General features: G+C 49.1%; 1 protein-coding gene and 1 long non-coding RNA gene across 2 annotated transcripts in view; both read left to right on the top strand.

Annotated features, from left to right (window-relative positions):
- LOC119449144 (uncharacterized) overlaps nt 1-21,388 on the top strand; it is a 146,248-nt gene that overhangs the window by 104,745 nt on the left and 20,115 nt on the right. The window lies entirely within an intron of this gene.
- LOC125944883 (uncharacterized) lies at nt 15,210-19,663 on the top strand. The gene is made up of 2 exons (XR_007466577.1): nt 15,210-15,305; nt 18,550-19,663. It is a non-coding gene; the product is annotated as an uncharacterized LOC125944883 (long non-coding RNA).

Here is a 21,388-nt window from a genome sequence, read left to right as displayed (position 1 = left end):
TTGCTGTTCTGTTGCGGCATTTATATTACTTATATCTTATTTGCAGCAAACCCACTCGAACGCCTTCTTCTCGGTAAGTGGACAATACTTTAGCAGTTTGCTTTGTTTTGTGAAGTAAGTTAAATGGTAATGAGCCACAGATGCTTACGACTACTCGGAGATGGCAGCAGGAAATGTAAGAAAGAAACACTGGCTTGCAGAGGCTATCACCTTCTTCTTTCTTTGTCGGCATGAAAATAAATTCAATCAAACGAAATTTTATAATATCATTAGTAAAACTAATACACAGTTACTTGGACTGACAGCCTAATTGACTAGTGACCGGTCTTACAGAAAGCATGACTAGCAATACAGTGCAAATCTCTGCTACTAATAACTACTAGATACTAGTAAAAAAACGACTTCAGGAGCGCCCAACAAACTGTTTTGTTTTGTTCTAAAATATTTAGGCCAATAAGGAATAAGTTAATGCCATGTGCTACTCTGTAAGCTCTTGAAGACATATCCGGTCCTCTACCTAAGGCTCACATATCACGTTACTTACTTGATTTAATCACTGTTGCTTGATTCACTGAATTTAATTACACGTGGAAAAGCAGCGAAGTCCGTAACTGAAGCAAAAATTGCCACAAGGCTCAGATCCACTGCCCGTGGCATTAATATGTGTGCTTTATGTTCTTGTTCTAGGACGAATTGAAGACCCAGGTTCGTGCTGCTCTGACGACGTGCCAGTCAAGCCAGTGATATACCTCTTCAATACCCTGTCGCTATTACACATCACGACGAACATTAGAACCATGTACTCGTAGTAGACATTAAATAAATGAGTCAGATTGATTTGTAATCATGTTGTTTAATGAATCTATATGAATGAGAACGTAGGATACATTGTAGCTGGCGATCCCAAGGCACCGGTAAGAAATTTGGGTTACCTGTTTCTCCATAAAACTCATGCGCGTACCACAGACACGCCGACATACGAAGCCTTCGAGAAAAAAAAGAAAACGTAAATGCTAAGCAACCAAAAATATTAGAAGTCGGATTGACAGTCGATTACACACATGCACTGTCTTCTTGGCCTAGGTGAGAATGGGATGGGGCAACGGGGCATGGCATTGTATCGCTTCCCCCTTCGCGTGAGGGGTTCAAGAGGGGCGCATCGGACTGCTTAAATTTTCGGACTGTACTATTTTCGCGATCGTTCTCAATTTTTACAATGCAGAAGCTTCGTGATCAGTCCAGATTTTTACACGCATGGAAATAACCCACATTTTCAAACGGTACAGCCTTCAGGATCGGTCCACATTTTCAGACTGCGCTTACCTGTGGGTACGGCTTTAGACTGCACTACTTTCGGGATCGAGCCACAGCTTTGAATGGACGCATTCTCCTCCAAGTGTGAGCGCTTTATTGCAAACGGGTGGGCGGGTGGGATATCTTGTTGTTTAAGTGGGCCGGCTTCGGTGACAATGCAGTCTAAAATGATCTGCTACAGAGGCGACTGGGTATCTGCCGCTGCAGATATGTGCACTGGGGCGACTTGGTATGTGTTATTAGGTTTCAATTTCCTTTCAGTCTAATTTAATGTAATTTCAAACATTGTCTTACTTATTATGAAGATAAACACTGCAGAATGCAATGCATGCACCACCGTTCCCTACGCAACATTTACAACAGTCATGTAATCATGAATAGAGATGGGTCGTTCAGGAGCGAGCCGGATCTTGTGAGCGGCTCTTTTTAAAGAGCGAGTGAGCGGTCGTTCAGTAAAAATGAGCGGCGGTTCTTTTGGAGAAAGGGAGCCGTTTTCTCGCGTTGAGAGAGCCGTGCCGATGCGTTCCGTCAGAGCCGGGTCTTCTGCTGGGTGCGACTTCCGCGCCATCTATTAGCGGTACGAGAAAGCAACTGCCCTCCCGCCCTTCCTCGCAAGAGTCGCCTTCACCCCCTCGCCTTCGGCTGAAGAGCGAAAAAACCGCCGCTCCCTTACTGAACCGCGGCTTCCTCGCTCTTCAAAAGAGCGGCTCAAAAGATCCAGCTCGCTCCTGAGCTAACAGGAGCGAGCCGCTCTTTTCGCCTCGGCTCCCTCGCTGTTCAAAAGACCCATCTCGCTCTTGAGCGCTCAGGAGCGGGCCGCTCTTTTGAAGACCGAGGGAGCCGCGGTTCAGTAAGTGAGTGGCGGTTCTTTCGGAGTGAGGGAGCCGGTTCGCTCTCCTTGAATGAGCCGTGCCTAACCGTTCCGTCAGAGCTGGGTCATAGAGAAAGAAATTCAACAAGAGGGGACACTCGGCAAAAACTGGCAACAGGAAACACGTCACCATACGTCACGCTATACTTTTGACACCGAACGTTAGCTGCCGCGAGCATCGATGTTGTCGATTTCTGACCGACGAATGGTGGCCGGTGTGGGCCGACTCGCGCTACTGATACTCGCTCGCAGTGTGTGGTGTGCGCAGGAGTCCCCTTGGTTTTTTTGTGCGTCTTATGGTGTGGCACCCGATGCCACCGAGGGGAAAAGTAAAGAAGTCTTAATTGGCAAAGGATGGTACCGTTCGTTCCCTGCTGCTGTTCTAACGATGTCGCACGACTCTCACCGATCGCACATCGTGCGCTGGTTCAATAACACTTCGAAGATGGTCTTCCGTGTCTTTAAAGGGCCCTTAAACCACCTCAGATATTTGTTGAACATTTCAAGTAAACGCGCATCGAGTTCAGAATGCCGTCACGATCAACGATGCCAAACGCTGCAGCGCTACTAGAGTGTACTAGAATATGGTTGAGTGGGACGAGCGCCTGGGGCGGCGCATGGTTTGCAGTGAGGCGCCCGACGTGGAAAAATACTGGGGCGGCGCTGCGGTCGAAGTGAATTAGGCCGCATCAAGGTCGCGCCGTTGGAAACTGCTGGCGATACTGCTCGACAGGGTCATTCGTACTACTTCGCGCGCTGGTATTTGCGGTCAGACCGATCAAATGGGGTTCATAATTGCATATGCCATGTATTTATGCCTTAAGAATAAATGGCTTTTCTTTCCCTTATTTTTTTTATATTTTCTAATGCCGCTCGGTGATTGCGCGTGCATTGCGGCCGCAGTGTCGGCTTTCATTCTACTCTGTTATTGTACGGTTCCCTTTAGAAAAAAAAATGTTTTTCTCATTCTTCAAGCAGCATGTATCTCTTGTGTGTATTGCTGCGCATATAGGTTTCCATCAGTATGTCTCGTGAAACGCAGACGGAGAAATACATGTAACCTTCCTGCTTGCCGCTTCAAACAAGTAAAGCATATCTGCCCCATCCGGCGCCTTGCACTCAGATTTACGGGAAGCATTGTTAGAGATAAAAAAAAGAGTAAACTGCAGCGCAACATTCCATTCAAGTTTCCGCCTTCCTCGCGCAATAGAGTGCGGAGTAATAGGTACGGGGTCATTTATTGCGGTAGGACCTCGAGCGCCGAAAACAGTTTTTGTTAGTCATTCTGTATGCTCATCTTTGACCATATAAGCCGTACGCGGAAATTGTTTCCCCTGTCAATACTTCAAAAAAAAAAAAGAAAGAAAAGAAAGAGAAGGAAAGAAAGAAAGCGGAGTAAACAGAATGCGGAGTGATTGGTACGGGGTTATTTATTGCAGTCGGACCTCGAGCGCCGAAAACGGTTTTAGTTAGCCATTCCATATACCAACCTTTGGCCGTAAGCCTTACATGGAATTTTTTTTCCAGTCGATACTTCAAAAAAGAAAAAAAAAATCACAGCATATCCACGGGGTGAATGATGATGAGTGCGGCGAATCTCCTGAGGGGAAATCATCGGTAAAACCGCGACTCTTCAGTGAAAGTTCGCCCACTACATCATCAACAGCGCTGGAGAACGGCAATGGTATTGGCGCGAGCCTGGTCGTTCTTGATGGAAGATATTGTGACTAGACTGTTTGAGAACCACAATCTGTCGCACACACCACAACTATGGCCGAACGAAACGTCTAGAAAGTCTCGCTTAAACCGCGCGTCGGCACCTTCGGGCTGAGCTCGCCTGATGCATTTTGCAGACGCCTCATGAGCTCTCACTGCATCGGGGTCTGCCTGCCGATGCGCGCGCTTTCTCGCCGCTTCCCGTTCTCTGACGTTCCGCAGATCCTGTTCACGCCGCAGCCGTGCCGCTGCGGCCTCTCTTTCACGTACGGCAGGATCTTGGCGGCGGCGTCACGCAGCTTCACGGAGCGCTTCTGCCTCGCGGGCTCGCACATCGGGATTCTGTCTGCGAGCGCGAGCTGCCGCCGCCTTGCGCGCTCGCCGCTCTGCAGCCTTGTCCATCCGGCGACTCCAAGCGCGCGCCAACAGCGCTATCTAGTGAACACTCCAAGAACTAAACGAGAGGTGGCTACATACAGAGGATGTACAGACCCACGCCTTAAGGAGCTTCGCCCCTAAAAGAAAGAAAGCCTGCGCGGTAGCCTCATTCGTGCCTATATCGTGGATACGGCGTTGCGCTGCTAAGCTGGAGCTCGCGGTTTCAATCCAGGTCGCGGAATTTGATGGGGACGTAATGGAAAGAGACTCGTGCACTTTTATTTAGGTGCACGTTAAAGAACCCCAGGTGGCAAAAACTAAACCGGGTGCCTCATAATCACATCGTGGTTTTGCCACGAAAAACCGAAGAATTTGCTTATATTAAAAAAAAGAAAAAAGCAGGTGACTGCGTTCTTCGGCTTATTTCTGGGGGTGTAAATAACATAAGTTATTCTGGAGTCTTATTGTCGAGAAAACGTGTTGCGCTTATCTTATATTTCATGCATAAATGTAATGCCGTTCCCAAATGTATATGACCGCTCAACTCTGCAGGTTGTATATTATAAACGGCTGCGTTCAGCTATATATATATATATATATATATATATATATATATATATATATATGTGTGTGTGTGTGTGTGTGTGTGTGTGTGTGTGTGTGTGTGTGTGTGTGTGTGTGTGTGTGCGCAAGTGTCATTGATATACTGTACGACGCCGAATAGTAATTTCCGTTCGAATGTAACGCATAACAGCACTATTGCAATCTCAAAGGTGAGTGACTGCATGCAAGTGAGGACCGTTATTCCGAATGATTCTGCTGCCGGAGAGTCGTGGCTGTTGCGTAGAGGCGCAGTTCCTGAGAGAATTAACGGACGGGTGTTAATAAGTCCTGCTTAACAAGTTCCTAGCTCTCATTCAATATAAACACCCTGTTTTGGGGCAGCCTGTAAATCTGCTAACTTGATTCCGACAAGGAAAACTTTTTTTGACAGTCTCACCTTGTTTGAAACCAATTAAAACTGGGTGCCCCATGTGGTACGTACTTCAACGAACGCAACAGATCTGCACATGTCTCTGCGTGTATGTGAGACATGCCGTTCCTTTGTTTCATTATGGTCGTTATGATAGTGCACCGGATAACTGAACGCAGCCGTTCAGTTATATATATATATATATATATATATATATATATATATATAAAAGATGGTTTGCCTGCTATGAATTTTATTGCTGCGAATGACAGTTTTATTTCCCGTATTCACTAATAAGTGTGTTTGTTACTGGAAACACGTGCGCTTATTCCGTTCGGGAGTTCTCACTTTTAAATTATTGCATTTATAATATTTCGTATTTTTTCCTTTACATATATATATATATATATATATATATATGTATAAATATATGCATAAATATATATATGTATATATATATGTATATATATATATACATGTCTATGTACCATTTGATTTAATTACCTAGAAATATATTGGTCATTCTTGGCGCCACACAGTTAATAAACCTGATTTATTTCACTCTAACATTGTTTTCTTCGATCAATATCCACCAAGAAGAAGCGCGTGTGAAATGACACGATATCAATAATAAAGTTTTCTTACGTAGCCTTCATGGTGCGGAGATACCATTTACTTTTAGAAGACAGTGGTAAAAACTGCAGTTCACCTGGCTAAAACTACATTTGGCACCGGCCGTCAAGCGTCATGGGCGCACCGAAGCAACTAAACCATTTAAAAAAATGTACTGCACAGAGGTTCTGCGAGAAAAACTTGGCGTCCGCCAGCGTCCGCGTAGCGAACGCGCGCTCGCTAGCAGACGACGCGCTTGACAACGACAGCAAAATTGCAGACGCCGCGTTGTATAATCTATATGCCTCAAATATATATGGTCGCTTTGCGCCGGGAACGCTGCGAGCGCTCGGAGTGGATGGTCGCACTCCACGTCGGCTCCTGCGATTTTCGGTGTTTTCGCCGCCCCAACTTCCCTACTTGTATGATTCTTGCACGAGTGGGTGCGGGAAGGTATCAGGACCACGTAGACATCATCCTCTACGCTGGACCTTCGGAGATTCTCCCAGGAGAGTTTTAGTTTCCCCGAACCACGCAGCTCGCCGCCCTAAGCCTAACGGGCTTAGCGCGAGCAAGGCCCCAGGTAGGCCTCGCACCACAGCAACTGCTCCCTCGACGTGCCCCGGTCGCCCACCGACATGGAGTCCACGGTCGAAGGAGAACTGATCTCAGAGGAAGAATGGTCGGACGACTCCTGGAAGTCACCCGGCTACATCGCTCAAGAACGACGCCGCCGCGAGCTCAAGGCTCAAGGCAAGGAAGTTCCCAGCCCCAGTGCGACGGGAGCGAGCTCCTATACGGCAACGGACGGAGCACATCGAACCCCAAGCCGCGCCCGCCCCCCCAACGCAGACGCGCACCGCTACCTAGAATGCCAGCAGACGCTATCCACATCGTGGGACGCCCGCAGTCACCCATCGACCTCACCAAGGTGCCACCGTGGCAGCTACACGAAGCCCTGCTCAATGCAGCCTCGTTGCCCGATCAACCACCAGCGACTCGGGATCGCCTACGGACGCATCCCACCAACAACACTTTCACGCTGAGCGTTGTGGACTCTCGGCGTGCCCAAGCCTACCTCTGCATCAAATCCATCAACGTGGGCACCCGCACCGTCGACCTCCACGTGTATGCTCCCCCTCCGGACGACGCAGTGCGAGGCATCATGTTTCACGCGTTCGACGATTTCTCGGACGAAGAGATACTGGCAGACCTCCAAGCCAGCAACCCTGACATGCCTATTGTGAGCGGCAGACGCATGGGCCAGACTAGGCACCTGGTGGTCACACTCACAAGTAAGGACCTCCCGAAATGGATATTCTATCATGGCACCGACATCAGACTCTATCCGTTCTACAACCGGGTGGAGTCATGCTACAACTGCCGCAAGGTTGGCGATCGCGCGGACGTCTGTCCCTTGCCACGCAAGCAGCGATGCCGCCGTTGCGGCGGGGAGCACCCCCAACCCAATGAGGGTGAAGCTCCAACGTGCGCGCCACGCTGCATTGTCTGCGGCGGGGCACACAATACCAGCAGTTCAAACTGCAAATACCGCTTCGTCAAGAAGACGCCGCACACCCCACAAACGAAGCAAGCACAAGGACCTGCCCGGGTCACCCGGCACAGTGCGTCTCACAGCGGCAGCTCCAGCAGCCGGTCCCCGTCCCTCCGAGCACGGTCGTCGTCGTTCCCGCCGCTCGACTCCAATGGCCAACCTCAACGTCGAGCCAGCAGGTCCCGCACCCGCGGCTCAAGATCTGGGTCAACCCAACGAGCCCCCTCGGCAAGCCGGCGCCAGTCGTCTAGCCAAGGCCACGGAGAGCCACCCAAGATGGTGGCCTGGCAACATGGACCCCCGGCGTCGCTGGCATCCAACTCACAGGTGAGGGAGATGGCCAAGGAGAATTCCGCCTTGAGAACCCAGATTTCGACCCAGCAAGCCCAAATCTCCGCTCAGCAGTCCCAGATAGCTAAATTAACAACCTATATCCAATACCTTGAAGCTAAGATGGACAGGGTCCTCGCCTCTCACACATCCACACCGACGTCAACACCTGCATCGCATACACGGGTATCCTCATCCGCCTCCACTAGCACGGCACCGAAGCCCCAAAGCTCAAACAAGCGCAAGGCAGCCACATCCACTGCCTCGCTCCATACCGAAGCGGACAATGCCACTGCCGTAACGGCGGCCATCTCCGCCCTAGAAACTAAGCTCGAGGCACGCTTTAACGTGATCAGTGATTTTATAGCCACACACCTTCAGGAATTTCACGCGTTCCGCATGGACACGATAAACACATACACTACACTCAAGAGCTCTGTGGAGGCTACACAAGCCAAACACAGCACACAGCTCGCCGCACTACAAGAAACGACAGACACCAGCCAAAACTATATATTAGAGGAAATCCGTAAGAAGCCAGCCACACACCAACGCCAGCCCGCCAGGCAGGGCCTCACACCGCCACAAACGTAACATGGCCCCACGAACAACCCTGACAGTATGGCAGTGGAACTGCAGGAGCTACTGCACTAAGCGGGGCCACTTGCAGCTTCACATCCAACACAACACGCAAGACACACCAGACATCATAGCACTACAAGAGACGAACACTCCCGTAAAACGAACTACCGTAAAACTCCATACAATCAGCTAGGACCGGCCAACGGGCCTCACCCCAACACGGCCATTCTTGTACACCTCAACCTTACAGCCACACAACACGGAATTGAAGGCACACACATTCAACACACACTCCTTGAAATACTGCCGAGGAGAAGGGAAGAGAGCCCGCTCTTCGTCCTCAGCATTTACAACTCACCACGAGACAACGGCACTGACATCCCACTAGTCCTCCGCAAAGCGTCTCTGCTGGCCAAAGGAGCGCAATTACTGATTTTGGGCGACTTCAACGCCAAACATCTCGAGTGGGGTTACCCAAAACCCGACCGCAAGGGCACCCGATTATGGGAGACCGCTCAAGATCTAGGGCTTACTATACTCAACGACCCACAACAACCAACACGGGTTGGTAACAGTCTTTGCAGAGACACCACGCCAGACCTATCTCTTTGCAAGAATATACCGGGCGCCCGGTGGCAGAATACAGGCCGCACGGTCGGCAGCGATCATTACATTTTGTCACTGTCTTTTGAAACGGCCGCCAGCAGCGCGAAGACGGCCACGGCCCGCATTACGAAGTGGGATAAATTCCGTCAGCTACGCGAAGAAACAGCACCCGACTCCATATCGGATCTCAACGAATGGATCAGGTCACTGAGCCGCGACGTGACTTCGACGACGTACGAGTGAGTGAGTGAGTGAAATAACTTTATTGAGGTCCAGAGAAGACGCAGGGGACACCCCGCGCCACCCGGCTAGTCCCACGTAGGGACCGGCAAGCCGAGCTTGACGGCCCGATCGCGGGCACTCTGGACGGCCAGGGTTTGGTCGTTGAGTTCGGAGCTGCCCAAAAGCGCAGCCCACCTATCCTCGCTGAAGGCGGAACCGATGGCTTCACACTCCCACAACACATGGTTAAATGTTGCCGTTAGTCCACAGGCAGGGCAGTCCGCACTGGGATACCTTTCAGGGTATATAGCGTGAAGAACCGCAAGGTTAGGATACGCACGAGCTTGTAAAAGTCGAAGGGTCACCGCCCGCGCCCTGCATAAGGCAGGGTGCGGGAGAGGGAATACCCGTCTTGACAGATAATAATGCTTAGTGATTTCATTATACGTCATCAATGGTTCCCCGCGTGGTTGGGGGACTGCGGAGGCGGCGCGGTCAGTGAGTCCTCGCGCGGCCTCGTGCGCGCTCTCGTTAGGGTTAGAGGGAGAGCCTTCAATCGACCCCAAGTGAGCGGGAAACCAAATGAGAGAATGCGGAGAGATACTTTTCAAGCTTTGGAGAATGCGAAGGGCCTGAGGGGATACCATCCAAGTTTGGTAGGCCTTAATGGCCGCCTTAGAATCGCTATATATTACCTCTCTGCGACCATCGAGCACAGCCAGCGCGATTGCAACCTGTTCGGCTACAAATGACTTCGAAGTGCATACTGTAGCGCAGCAAGTGATCTTGGAATTAGAGTCGACGATGGAGACGGCGAACGCCTCTTGTTGGACATAGGCCGCGGCATCCACGAAGCTTGCCTCAATGTGGTTGTTACGTACATGTTCGAGTAGAGCTCTACCCCTGGCCCGACGTCTGCCGACGTTGTGTGCGGGGTGCATATTGCGGGGAATGGGCGCGATGTGTAGTTGAGATCTGATGTCGCTGGGAATGCGTACGGCGTCGGGGCAATGGTCGACAGGGTAGAGGTCCATCTCATCGAGTATCTTGCGGCCCGCCGGGGTGCCTGATAGCCTGAGCAGCTGTGAACGCTCTTGCGCCTCTATTATTTCTTCGAGCGTGTTGTGCACTCCGAGCTTTAACAGGTATTCGGTGTGAGTGCTCACAGGTAAGCCGAGGGCAAGCTTGAAGACCTTTCTGATGAGGGAATTTAACTTGTTCCTCTCTGCAACATGCCAATTATGCATGGCTGCCCGAGTATGAAAGGTGGCAGAGCACAAAAGCATGTATAATGCGGATGAGATTGTCCTCTTTGATTCCCCGGTGCCTGTTGGCGATCCTCCGGATGAGGCCGAGAGCACTCTCCGTCTTGGCGATGATCCTTCTGAGTGCGGCACCATTGGCACCGTTAGACTCGATATACATCCCCAATATTCGGAGCGAGTCCACTCTGGGCACCGGGGACCCGTCACCAGTGAAAAGCCGCATTTCGCTTTCGGACGCTGGTTTCCAATCACGATGGCCACCACCTCTGGGTCTTTTCTTGTAGAGAAGTAGCTCAGACTTGGATGGAGAACATCTGAGCCCAGTGGGGCGTAGGAAGCGCTCGGTTGCATCGACGGCGCTCTGCATGGCGTCCTCAACTTGGCCGTCACTCCCGCCAGCGCACCAGATGGTGATGTCATCTGCGTAGATGGTATGGTTGATTCCTTGAATCTTGGCGAGCTCCTTGGAAAGCCCGATCATTGCGATGTTAAATAATGTTGGCGAGATGACTGAGCCCTGAGGCGTGCCGCGTGAACCGAGGGTGATTTCTTGCGAGAGGTATCTTTCGATCTTGAGCTTGGCAGTTCTCTGGCTAAGGAATGATCGGACGAAATCGTAAACCCTCTTTCCAAGCCCGAGGCCGGTAATAGTCTGGAGAATGAATTCGTGTGAGATATTGTCGAAAGCCTTCTCCAGGTCTATTCCAAGGATTGCTCTGGTATCTCTCGTGCTCCGGTCGATGATCTGATGCTTTATCAGCTTCATGGCGTCCTGTGTGGAGAGGCCGGCTCTGAAACCAATCATATTGTGGGTGTATATGTCATTAGTCTCGAGGTGCACCATGAGCCCGCTGAGCAGGGCATGCTCTGCGACTTTACCTACACAGGACGTCAAGGAAATTGGTCTCAGATTGTCGATTCCTGGTGCTTTACCGGGTTTGGGGATGAGGACCGTGCAAGCCGTCTTCCACTGTGTGGGGACATGTCCACTGCGCCAGACTTCATTAATCCTTTCGGTGAGGAAGTCGATCGACTCATCATCGAGATTCTTGAGCATCTTATTAGTGACGCCATCTGGGCCAGGGGCGGATTTGCTGTTCAGGGAGAAGAGGACCTGTCGGATCTCAACCGCAGTGAAATCTTGGTCCAACTCCGGCACATCACACCCCGTGTAGTCTGGGAACTGGGTGGGGGCAGAGCTATCGGCGACTGGTAGATACTTCTTTATGAGCCTGTCGACAATCAACTCGTCCGGGGTAGAGTCTGAAACGAGGTGGATGGCTTGCGCAAGGGTTCGTCTCTGGCTGGACCTGGTGCTGCCCTCATCGAGAAGGTGTTTGAGCAGACCCCAGCTCTTGCCAGATCTGAGCTGGCCCTCGACGGATTCGCAGAGCTCCTCCCATTGTTGTTTACACAGGTTCTTGCAGTGCTCTTCGATCTCCCTGTTGACCTCGGAAACCTTCTTGCGGAGCCTCCTGTTATGCTTCTGTCCCTTTCATCTCGTAAGGAGGGCTTGCTTGGCTTCCAGCAGGTGGGCCAACCTGTTATCCATCTTGTCAACGTACGACGTACGATGTGGTAGCGCCTCAAGAGCATCCATCGACAGATTCCCGCCTCTTGCACATGTGGGAAGCACGTGAAAGCCTCACGCATAGGTGGCAGCGCCAACGTCACAACAACAAGCTGTGACGGCGCATAGCGAAGCTCGAACGGGAGATCGAAGCTCACACCTCTACACTGGAGCGTCAGCAGTGGGGCCAGATCTGCAACAGCCTCAACGGCCAGCTGGGCTGCAAGAAAACATGGCACCTGCTGCGACACCTGCTGGATCCCGGCAACACCAAGTCGGCGGCACGTAATCAACTGACGAAAATTATACACCAATACCCAGGCACTGACGCGGAGCTGCTTGCGGATCTCGCCAGCCGGTACATTAACACCTCGAGCCAGAGCGATACGCACTTGCCACACTACGTCGGAGCTCCCAACAAACAGCCGGACGCTGACATTTCGGAGGCAGAGGTCTGCGCTGCGCTACACAAGCTGCGCACGACGTCAGCGCCGGGCCCCGACGGGGTTACGAACAAGGCGCTGCGTAATCTCGACCCGAAGTCCGTGAGAGCAATAACCGAATACATGAACGAGTGCTGGCATACCGGCCGTTTACCTCCTGAGTGGAAACACGCACGGGTGGCGTTCATACCAAAACCCGGCAAGAAACTGAACCTAGAGAATCTTCGCCCCATTTCACTTACCTCCTGCCTAGGCAAGCTCATGGAGCATGTAATATTCTGCCGCTTACAGAACTTTAAGAGGAACAGGATCTTCTACCACCCACGATGCTCGGTTTTCGGGCACACTTGTATACCCAGGACGTCTTCCTTCAATTACACCACGACCCCTTGCATCCAGACAGTGGTTCGAGCACGAAAGCTTTACTGAGTCTGTACGTCCGTAAGGCTTTTGACAACGTGCTCCACGCGGCAGTGCTCGAGAGCTTAGCCGACTTGCAACCCGGCGAACGAACCTACAACTATATCAGGTCGTTCCTCACAGGCAGGACGGACGAGCTCGCGTTGGGGGACCTGCGCTCCGCTCCCATCCGGCTCGGGAACAGAGGCACGCCGCAAGGCGCAGTCCTGTCGCCATTCCTATTCAACCTCGAAATGCGCACCCTCCCTCCGAAACTGAGTGACGTCCCGGGACTCAGACACACACTATACGCCGACGACATCACGCTCTGGACGTGTGAAGGGTCGGACGGCACAGTTGAAGAAACGCTCCAACACGCCACCGACATCGTCGTGCAACACCTGAAGGCAGCGGGATTAGAGTGCTCCCAGCACAAGTCGGAGCTCCGCCTTATCCGACCACCCGACCGAAGCAAGCACAAGTCACCCCCAACTCACATCACGATACGCGTAAACCAGCAGCCAGTCACCCACGTCGAGAACATACGAGTACTGGGCATGATACTGCAGCAGAACCGGCGGAACGGCATCACCATTGACCGGCTCCAGATGACGGTGAACCAGACCATGAGACTGCTGCACAGAGTGAGCGCGCGTAAGCAGGGCATGAAAGAGAAGGACCTGCTCCAACTCGTCCAAGCCTTTGTTGTCAGCCGTCTCACCTATGCACTACCATACCTACACTTACAGAAGACAGAACGAGCTCGCCTCGACTGCATTATACGACACGCATACAAGGTAGCCCTCGGCTCACCAAGACACACCTCCACCGAGAAACTTCTTCAACTGGGAGTTCACAACACCATCGAAGAACTCATTGAAGCACATCGCACATCACAGGTTCACCGTCTTCAAGGTAGCAAGACTGGCCGCTGGATCCTCGCTCGAATGGGCCTCAGAGCGTCCGCGATGGGCAGCGACCCCGCCACCATCCCACCACACATCAGGCGCATGTTCATCGTCAAACCCCTGCCCAAAAACACACTCGCCGGGCACCACGACGGCAGAAGAAGAGCGAGGGCCCAGGCACTACACAAGACGTACGGAACCAACTCCGCTGTGGCGTACGTCGACGCAGCCCAGTACTCTGATCGACCCCACGCCTACGCCGTTTGCGCCGTTCCAGGCCCAGGACTCAAGGCACAGACAACTTCAAGCTCGCTAAGCGCTGCCACACCCACCGAAGCAGAAGAAGCCGCCATTGCGTTGGCCGTGGCCTCAACTGACGCCTGTATAGTTATGAGCGACTCCAAAACCGCCATAACAAACTTTGCGCGAGGAATAGTGGCACACACTACACTAAAGCTCCTACAGTCACTACAAAACAGTGGAGAACCACGCTCAGTAGAGTTTATATGGGTCCCGGCTCACGCTGGGAATCCAGGGAACGAAGCGGCCCACCAACATGCTCGAGGATTCGTCAGCCGAGCGGTGGGCCTCCCGTACCCGGAGACCTCAAACGAAGTCCTGCACTCATATCACGACATAACCCAATACTACCGTCTTATGCGGCACACTAGGCCCGCACCACACAGTAAACTAAACAAGCGTCAGGAGGTCACCTGGCGCAGGTTACAGACATACTCATATCCGAACCCCTACGTATACTCTTACATTTACCCAGATAGATTAAGTTTGTACTGTCACCTGTGCGGTGAGCTAGCTACGCTCAGTCACATCCTCTGGGACTGCGAAGAGGATCCCCCTCCACCCGCTCTCCTGGCCTCTCCGACGGATACCCATGGGTATCTCCGACGGATACCCATCACTGTATTTGTACATTTTCTGAGAACCACCCGTGTCCACTAGGTCAAATTTGTAGTGTCCTTTTGAGCATGCCGGTCAGTTCATTTAACTTTTCAGGACAAAATTTACACAGGCAGGCTGCAGAGGCCAGTGGGGCCATGGACTGAGGGCTTTGAACACCGCTCCTTAACACATTTTCCAGTCAAATGATGTTTCTATATATGTATACACAGGGAGGGGAAGGGAAATATACAACTTGACCTCGGCTAACAACTGGCATTTTGATGGAAGGATTAAATAAAGTAAGACTGGATGTGTGCTTGCATTAAAACAGTATTTGCATAGAAAAAAGTAAGCAGACATAGACTAATTTCTATCCATTTTTATCTACGAAGGATGGCCTTTTTCACGCATTAATAATGGGTCTGGCTTACACATGCGTTATTTATGCGGTATGCCTCACTGATTTCTCGTGTCAATTTTCCACTGGGGGTGACAATAGGTGAACGATCTTATCTGGCCTGAAGTCCTATGGCGGCAATGCACGACCGCATTGGGGAGGCTGAGGTTCAGGGCAAGAGCCTTTAAGGAAAGGGCAGTAGCAGGCACAAGAAGGACCCAGTGAAGGAGGGATTGGATCCAGTTCATCTGAATGCTGTAATTGGTATGTATTACTTTCATTGTGAAGACTGAATAATATTGCATGGGAAAGTTGCACTTTCGGGCAGTGTAGCGTACTTTCATAATTTCTGTAGATGAGGCTCACAAGCAGAAATCACCTTTGCACTCTCATGAAGGAAAGCCACCATTTGTGTGAGTCATTCCACGCCAACTGTCCCAAAATCATCAGCCCTTGCTAAATTGTCGAGTTGCCATGGTCCATTGATCCTTGGCGAAGTCCTGAACGAGCACCCCTTCCCTAACTGGTTGTGTTTGTGAGAACTGTCGAAGCAGACATGGCTCACTGATAGCTATTTGTAATGATACATTTTTCTTTCTATCATGTGTGGGCAGCTGATGGTGAATGAAAATGTTTATGGCGGAAATTTTGTCATCGCAGCATTTGTTGTAGTGTGGTGCGGCTGTAACTAGCTTTAATATCCGTGATGTATACGCACAATTTTACCTGAGCTGCCTCAGTGCACACAATGTGCAGGAATGAGGATTTTAATGTAATCCTTATGAACCATCCCACCTCTATTTGGAATGATATGCCTCTCTACACTCAGCAGTAATTTTAATTATTCGAAATAAACAGCCCTGGTGTTTCTTGCAGAAATCTGGAATAGTTGGATGCAATGACTTAAACAGTTTTGTGGGAAAATGTGTGTTGATGTTTGTTATATACATCTCTTTGAGTGTTCATACAAAAAAGCGTGCTGGCAAGACCAAGTGTAGCCAAACCGCAATATTGCATTCTATAACTGCATAGTTGTGCCCTCAATTTTGGTGGAGTGACTCTCCTGCATTTTAGCGCAGTGCACATCAATCCAGTTTCTTAACTTAAAGATTTCTTTTGCTTAAAACAAAAAGTACCTTTCTTAAATTTCTTATTCAAATAGTCTTGTTGTCATTCTCTGTGATGATTGCCATAAGCTCGAGGACAAAAATTACGGCGCGAAGCAGACGAGGACGAGGTTAGACAAAGAATGACATATAGGGGCACCAACATCCAGCTGTTTATTCGGCAGAAAACACGCTGTGTTATACATCACACTGTGCAAAGTAGTCATAGTAAAGATAAACGAACAGGAGTGAAGGGATCCAACAAGGGCTCGTGAGGCAGTGATCATCACAGTAGAGAGGAATGCAAAGGTAACAGCAGGAACCTAAACTGAACTATCAGGCAAGCGCATAGGAACACGAGTCCATTACAGGCTCAAATCACACAACCAGAGCACCTGCAGTGCCCGCCCGTGTTGCTGTTGACCACCAACCAGTGCTCTTGCACGATCGTTGAAGCATCGTCCTATTTGTCCAATACACATGCTGGTGGTCAACAGCAACACGGGCGGGCACTGCAGGTGCTGTGGTTGTGTGCCACAACTGGAGCAAATGCCCTTTCCAAGGAAAGCAAGAAACCGCACTGAAATGGAAATAATCGAGGCGTTCTTAATAAATAGAGCAGGCAGTCAGTGTGTTAGCACGCAGTCAATAATATTAAGTGACAAGAGAATTGTCGTTCTTAATGATAGCCTGTAATCACCGCCAAGATTAGAACATGCAGCTGTCGTGTTTGTATGCCACTTGATTTGAGCCTGTAATGGACGCGTGTTCCTATGTGCTTGCCTGACGGTTCAGTTTAGGTCCCTGCTGTAACCTTTGCATTCCTCTCTACTGTGATGATCACTGCCTCACGAGCACTTGTTGGATCCCTTCACTCCTGTTCGTTTATTTTTACTATGATTACTTTGGACGGTGTCATGTATAAAACGGCGTGTTTTCTGCCGAATAAACAGTTGGAAGTTGGCGCCTGTAATGTCATTCCTTGTCTAACTTCGTCCTCGTCTGCTTAGCACAGTACTTTTTGTCCTGAAGTCATGAACCAAGTAGCTGCTACAGTGCTCTATTAGCACCTAAACTTTGGTAAGAATACTACTATATTTATATACAGGGTGTTTTATTTTAGCTGCATCAAATTAAAAACAATGCCTGTGGCAGATAACACAGTTCTAATCCTTGATCTAAACTACTCGATGAGGTGGCCATTACTTACATAAGAAATCAAAATGCTTAATTGAATATTTAACCAAATTACAATAAATAAGTTTAATTAATTATTTACGGCACATATCTTAATCTACAAACTGTAGCTAATGAGTTTCCAAGGTGTATCCACTTCGAACAAATTTTCTGGGCTGCGCTAGTTTCAAGATATTAACTTTCAAAGTGTCTGACGAAATGCATTTGTGTTCCAGTTACTTTTGTGCTTCGATGCAGAAAACAGCGTTTTCTTTAAAAAGTTAACTGGAACGCCCATTCATTTCGTCGGACACTTTGAAAATTATCTCGAAACTGGTTCAGTCCCAAAAATTCGTTCCAGGTGGATCGACTTGCGAACCTGCGGGCTGTAATTCGTATATAGAAATATGTGCTCTATTGGAATTAATTAAAATGTTAATTAGCATAATTATTAAAATTTTTCAATTAGGCATTTTGATTTCTCATGGAAGTAATGGCTGTCTAATTGAGTAGTTTAGGTCAAAGATTGGAATTGTGCTATCTGCCAATTTTGGTGCAGCTAAATTAAACACTGTATAGCGCATTGTTTACTGGGGCCTATGCAAAATATTGTTCGTAAAGAAATGAAATTTTAGCTATACATTTTTCTGTAAATAGTGTCTAGAAAGGTGCTGCAATTTTATAATTATTTGCTAGTTAATGTTAGCAATGACCAAAATAAGTGCACAGTAAGTAGAAAAGTGTAAATGTAATTAGAACAGCATTACAATACATTTTTTTAAAAAAGGTGTAATTTACAACACACTTCATGTGTGCACATCCACTCAATTAGCTCGTATTGCACGCTACTATCCATTGCTGTGCCTCTTGGTCCATTATCGCACACCCCTTGCTTTTTCAGGGCTGCGCAAGTGGACCCACACACACAGTGGCTATACACGCACCTGGTCATTCACAAACATATGCACACACTAGCAGGTCGTTCGGGAATTTTGCCATGCAGCATTCCTCTTCCCGTTAAGGCACTCCGCACGTCTGACCACCAGGGGACACACTCTCGCTACCTTCGTGTGCACAGCCATAAATAATGGCGGCACCATGCATCTGACATTGGTTGAAGTTCAGCATCTGTTCGTTCACATGTTCCACCGAATGATATAGAAAGTTAGTATTGTTCTGCTAGTGTGCTACAATGCTATGCTAAATTTTCATCTTGTTTCTTGCAGGTTACATCCTCCAGCAAGTTCAGGACGACAAATGTGCAGCTCAAAAGCAGCCTGTCCTCCATGCTAAGCAGGGAGATTAAGTAGCCTGGAAAGCAGGTGGTCCTGTAAATACAGGGTGTTTTTTTTAGCTGCACCAAATTTTTAAAATTAGAAAAATATATACCTTGGTCACGTTAGCTTTACCATTCGAGTGTACGGATTGGCGGCCTCTAGATACAGAGCAATTTAGTCACTTGAGTGTGTAATTAGTGAAGTTAAGCTAATTAACTTTCTAATTATCAACTATAGGTGGCTACAGCAAATGAGTACTTTGGGGCCCGTCATCGACACTACCTATCCCAACGATGAAATTTTGAATAGCGGAGTTCATGTGGGAGCTACACGAGCAATTAGTTCCCTTTGGCAAGCTTCTTGAAACCGAATTAGGCCGCAAAAAGAGCGTCTGTGTCGTCGATGTCACCGCCCCCCTGCCTTTCGTAACATCTCCGAGGTAAGCGCCAGTCCGGCCCCGCGAGCAGCTTGCATTATTTCCTTGCTATCTGCGGCGTTCGCAGTCGACGCTACAGACTGATATGATGCCGTGCCTGCAGTATCTAAAAGCCCAATTTAAGGAGCATTGTTGGCGCTACAGCGCAACATGATGCCCAACAGAATGACGAAGTAAATTTGGTGGCCCACCGTCATTGAAGCGCTGGGCCACCGCTGCAGACAGACAGGAAATAATGCAAGCTGCTCGTTGAGCTGGACCGGCGGAGACGTGACGAAAGGGGAGGGGGAGCTCCCACATGAACTCCGCTATTCAAAATTTGACTGTTGGGTTAGGTAGTACTCATTTGTACTCAGTACTCATTTGCTGTAGCTACCTATTGTTGATAATTAGAAAATTAATTAGTGTAACTTCGGTAATTATGCAGGTAAGTGCTGAAATTGCTATGTATCTAGAGGCTGCCAATCCGTACACTTGAATGGTAAAGATAACGTGACCAAGATTCACATCTTTCTAATTTCAAAAATTTGGTCCAACTAAAAAAAAAACACCCCGTATGTGCTATCTAGTCATGTTTGCGATTTCTATGTCAGCACATTCTTAAATAAATATGAACCAACTCAACTATATATACATCTGCTCATTTATTACCCTGTTTAATTTATAGCTGGCTCAACAATGCAGCATTTGTATCCAAATGCCTGCATTGCTAGGCATCCAAGATTGATGGGCATGGGTAGACTTGCATATATAGAACGATGGATAGCCACTCATTGCCAGAAATGGTCTGCTGGAGTTTACATTACAACTCTTTGTAGTGACCATACTTTCATGTTGATAATTTGTGCCATGCAAATTGAGGAATGTTAATGTAGTACATAGAAAGCCAAGTGTGCAGGCATTCAGAAGGGTTACTAATGCACTGTGTTAGAATAGCAATGAACCAAAAAAATATCTATTGACCTGTGTACTGCAAACATTCGCTTGCATGACCAGCAATAGAGATATCTGCATTGCGGCCTTTAATGTCAACCTAATGTTAACGTTCAATTGCATGTCATTAGGAAACGCATCAGAAGCTCATGCGTCAGGTGCACATCAGAAACTCGTACGTCAGATGCACATCAGAAACTCATGCGTCAGGTGCACATCAGAAACTCATGCGTCAGGTGCACATCTGAAACTCATGCATCAGGTACTCTATAGAAATACGGTGGCCAATTTGTAATAGACTCACATTAGGAATACATCAGAAAGCGCATTAGACAGTCATTAGCCACTCAAATGATTCTGTTGCATAAAGACATCAGCCTCTCTATAGAAAGACATTAAATTTTTTCATAAGGGTCATTAAAGTGAGATTACGCATAGTACATACTACATCATACACCAGCAGAATATAAATCATGCAGAAAGGGATGACAAAGAGGAACAGTAAATTAATTTACACTGATTAGGAAGCTGCCAATTTCCAGAGAAATAAGGCACCAGGTACTGGTCAGCAAAAAACTTGCAGCACTTTACCAGCTCAGTGAAGAATGTTTCATCAAAAAGTACAGGAACTTGCACACACTTTTCTTCACAGTACACGAAGAGGACACAACTCTTCAGACCGGTAACCCCCATTTGTGCCTGCACCTGGGTAAAATACCCGCTGCTGGCTTTGAGGCAACCACCACACAGTTCATTCTTGCAAAATGCATCACTTCTCATGGGGCTTTTGATCTCCAAAAGGCGTGGTGCACAACAACTGCATGTAGCGATTCCGTCGGGGCTTGCCCCAAGGAAAAGATTGCTGCGGCATAAAAAAAGACCACACTGCCGCCACATTCGGCACGTCACCAGACTATGACGAAATTGAAGACTTCCTACCGCTGGCGAGGACTGGCGAAGCGTCGCTGTAGCGCCAGAAGAGTCGCTCCCGCTCGAGGGGCGCTCCAGGATCCAAAGACGCTCGAGATCCAGCGGAAGATCCCACTCCAGGGCCCCCGTCGTCCGCATCGCCGAGCGAAACGAAAGCCGAGGGACGTGGGCTTCCAAAGTCGCTACAAAAGTCAAGACACAACAGCAGCAGCCACAGGTAAAGGGGGGCACAAACCCAGAACAAATCAGGGACGCGCTAGTCGTGCAAGTTCAAAAAGAAAATGCTAGTCTGCGCAGCATGGTGGAACAACTCAGGGCAGAAATTGCGGAACTGAGGAAAGAGAGGGAGATATGTTCCCTCCCTCCGCCCGCGCCCTCTCCACTTCCACCCCCCGCAGTCATTGCTGACGAGTTTACTAACGCAGAGGTTCCTATGGATGCCCAGTCAGACACTAGAGCCACTAAAAAGAGGGCACTTGACACGCAGGC

Source organism: Dermacentor silvarum, chromosome 4 (assembly GCF_013339745.2).
Source record: "Dermacentor silvarum isolate Dsil-2018 chromosome 4, BIME_Dsil_1.4, whole genome shotgun sequence".
In the NCBI taxonomy this organism is placed as follows: Eukaryota; Metazoa; Arthropoda; class Arachnida; order Ixodida; family Ixodidae; genus Dermacentor; species Dermacentor silvarum.
This window is presented reverse-complemented; position numbering and strand designations above follow the sequence as displayed.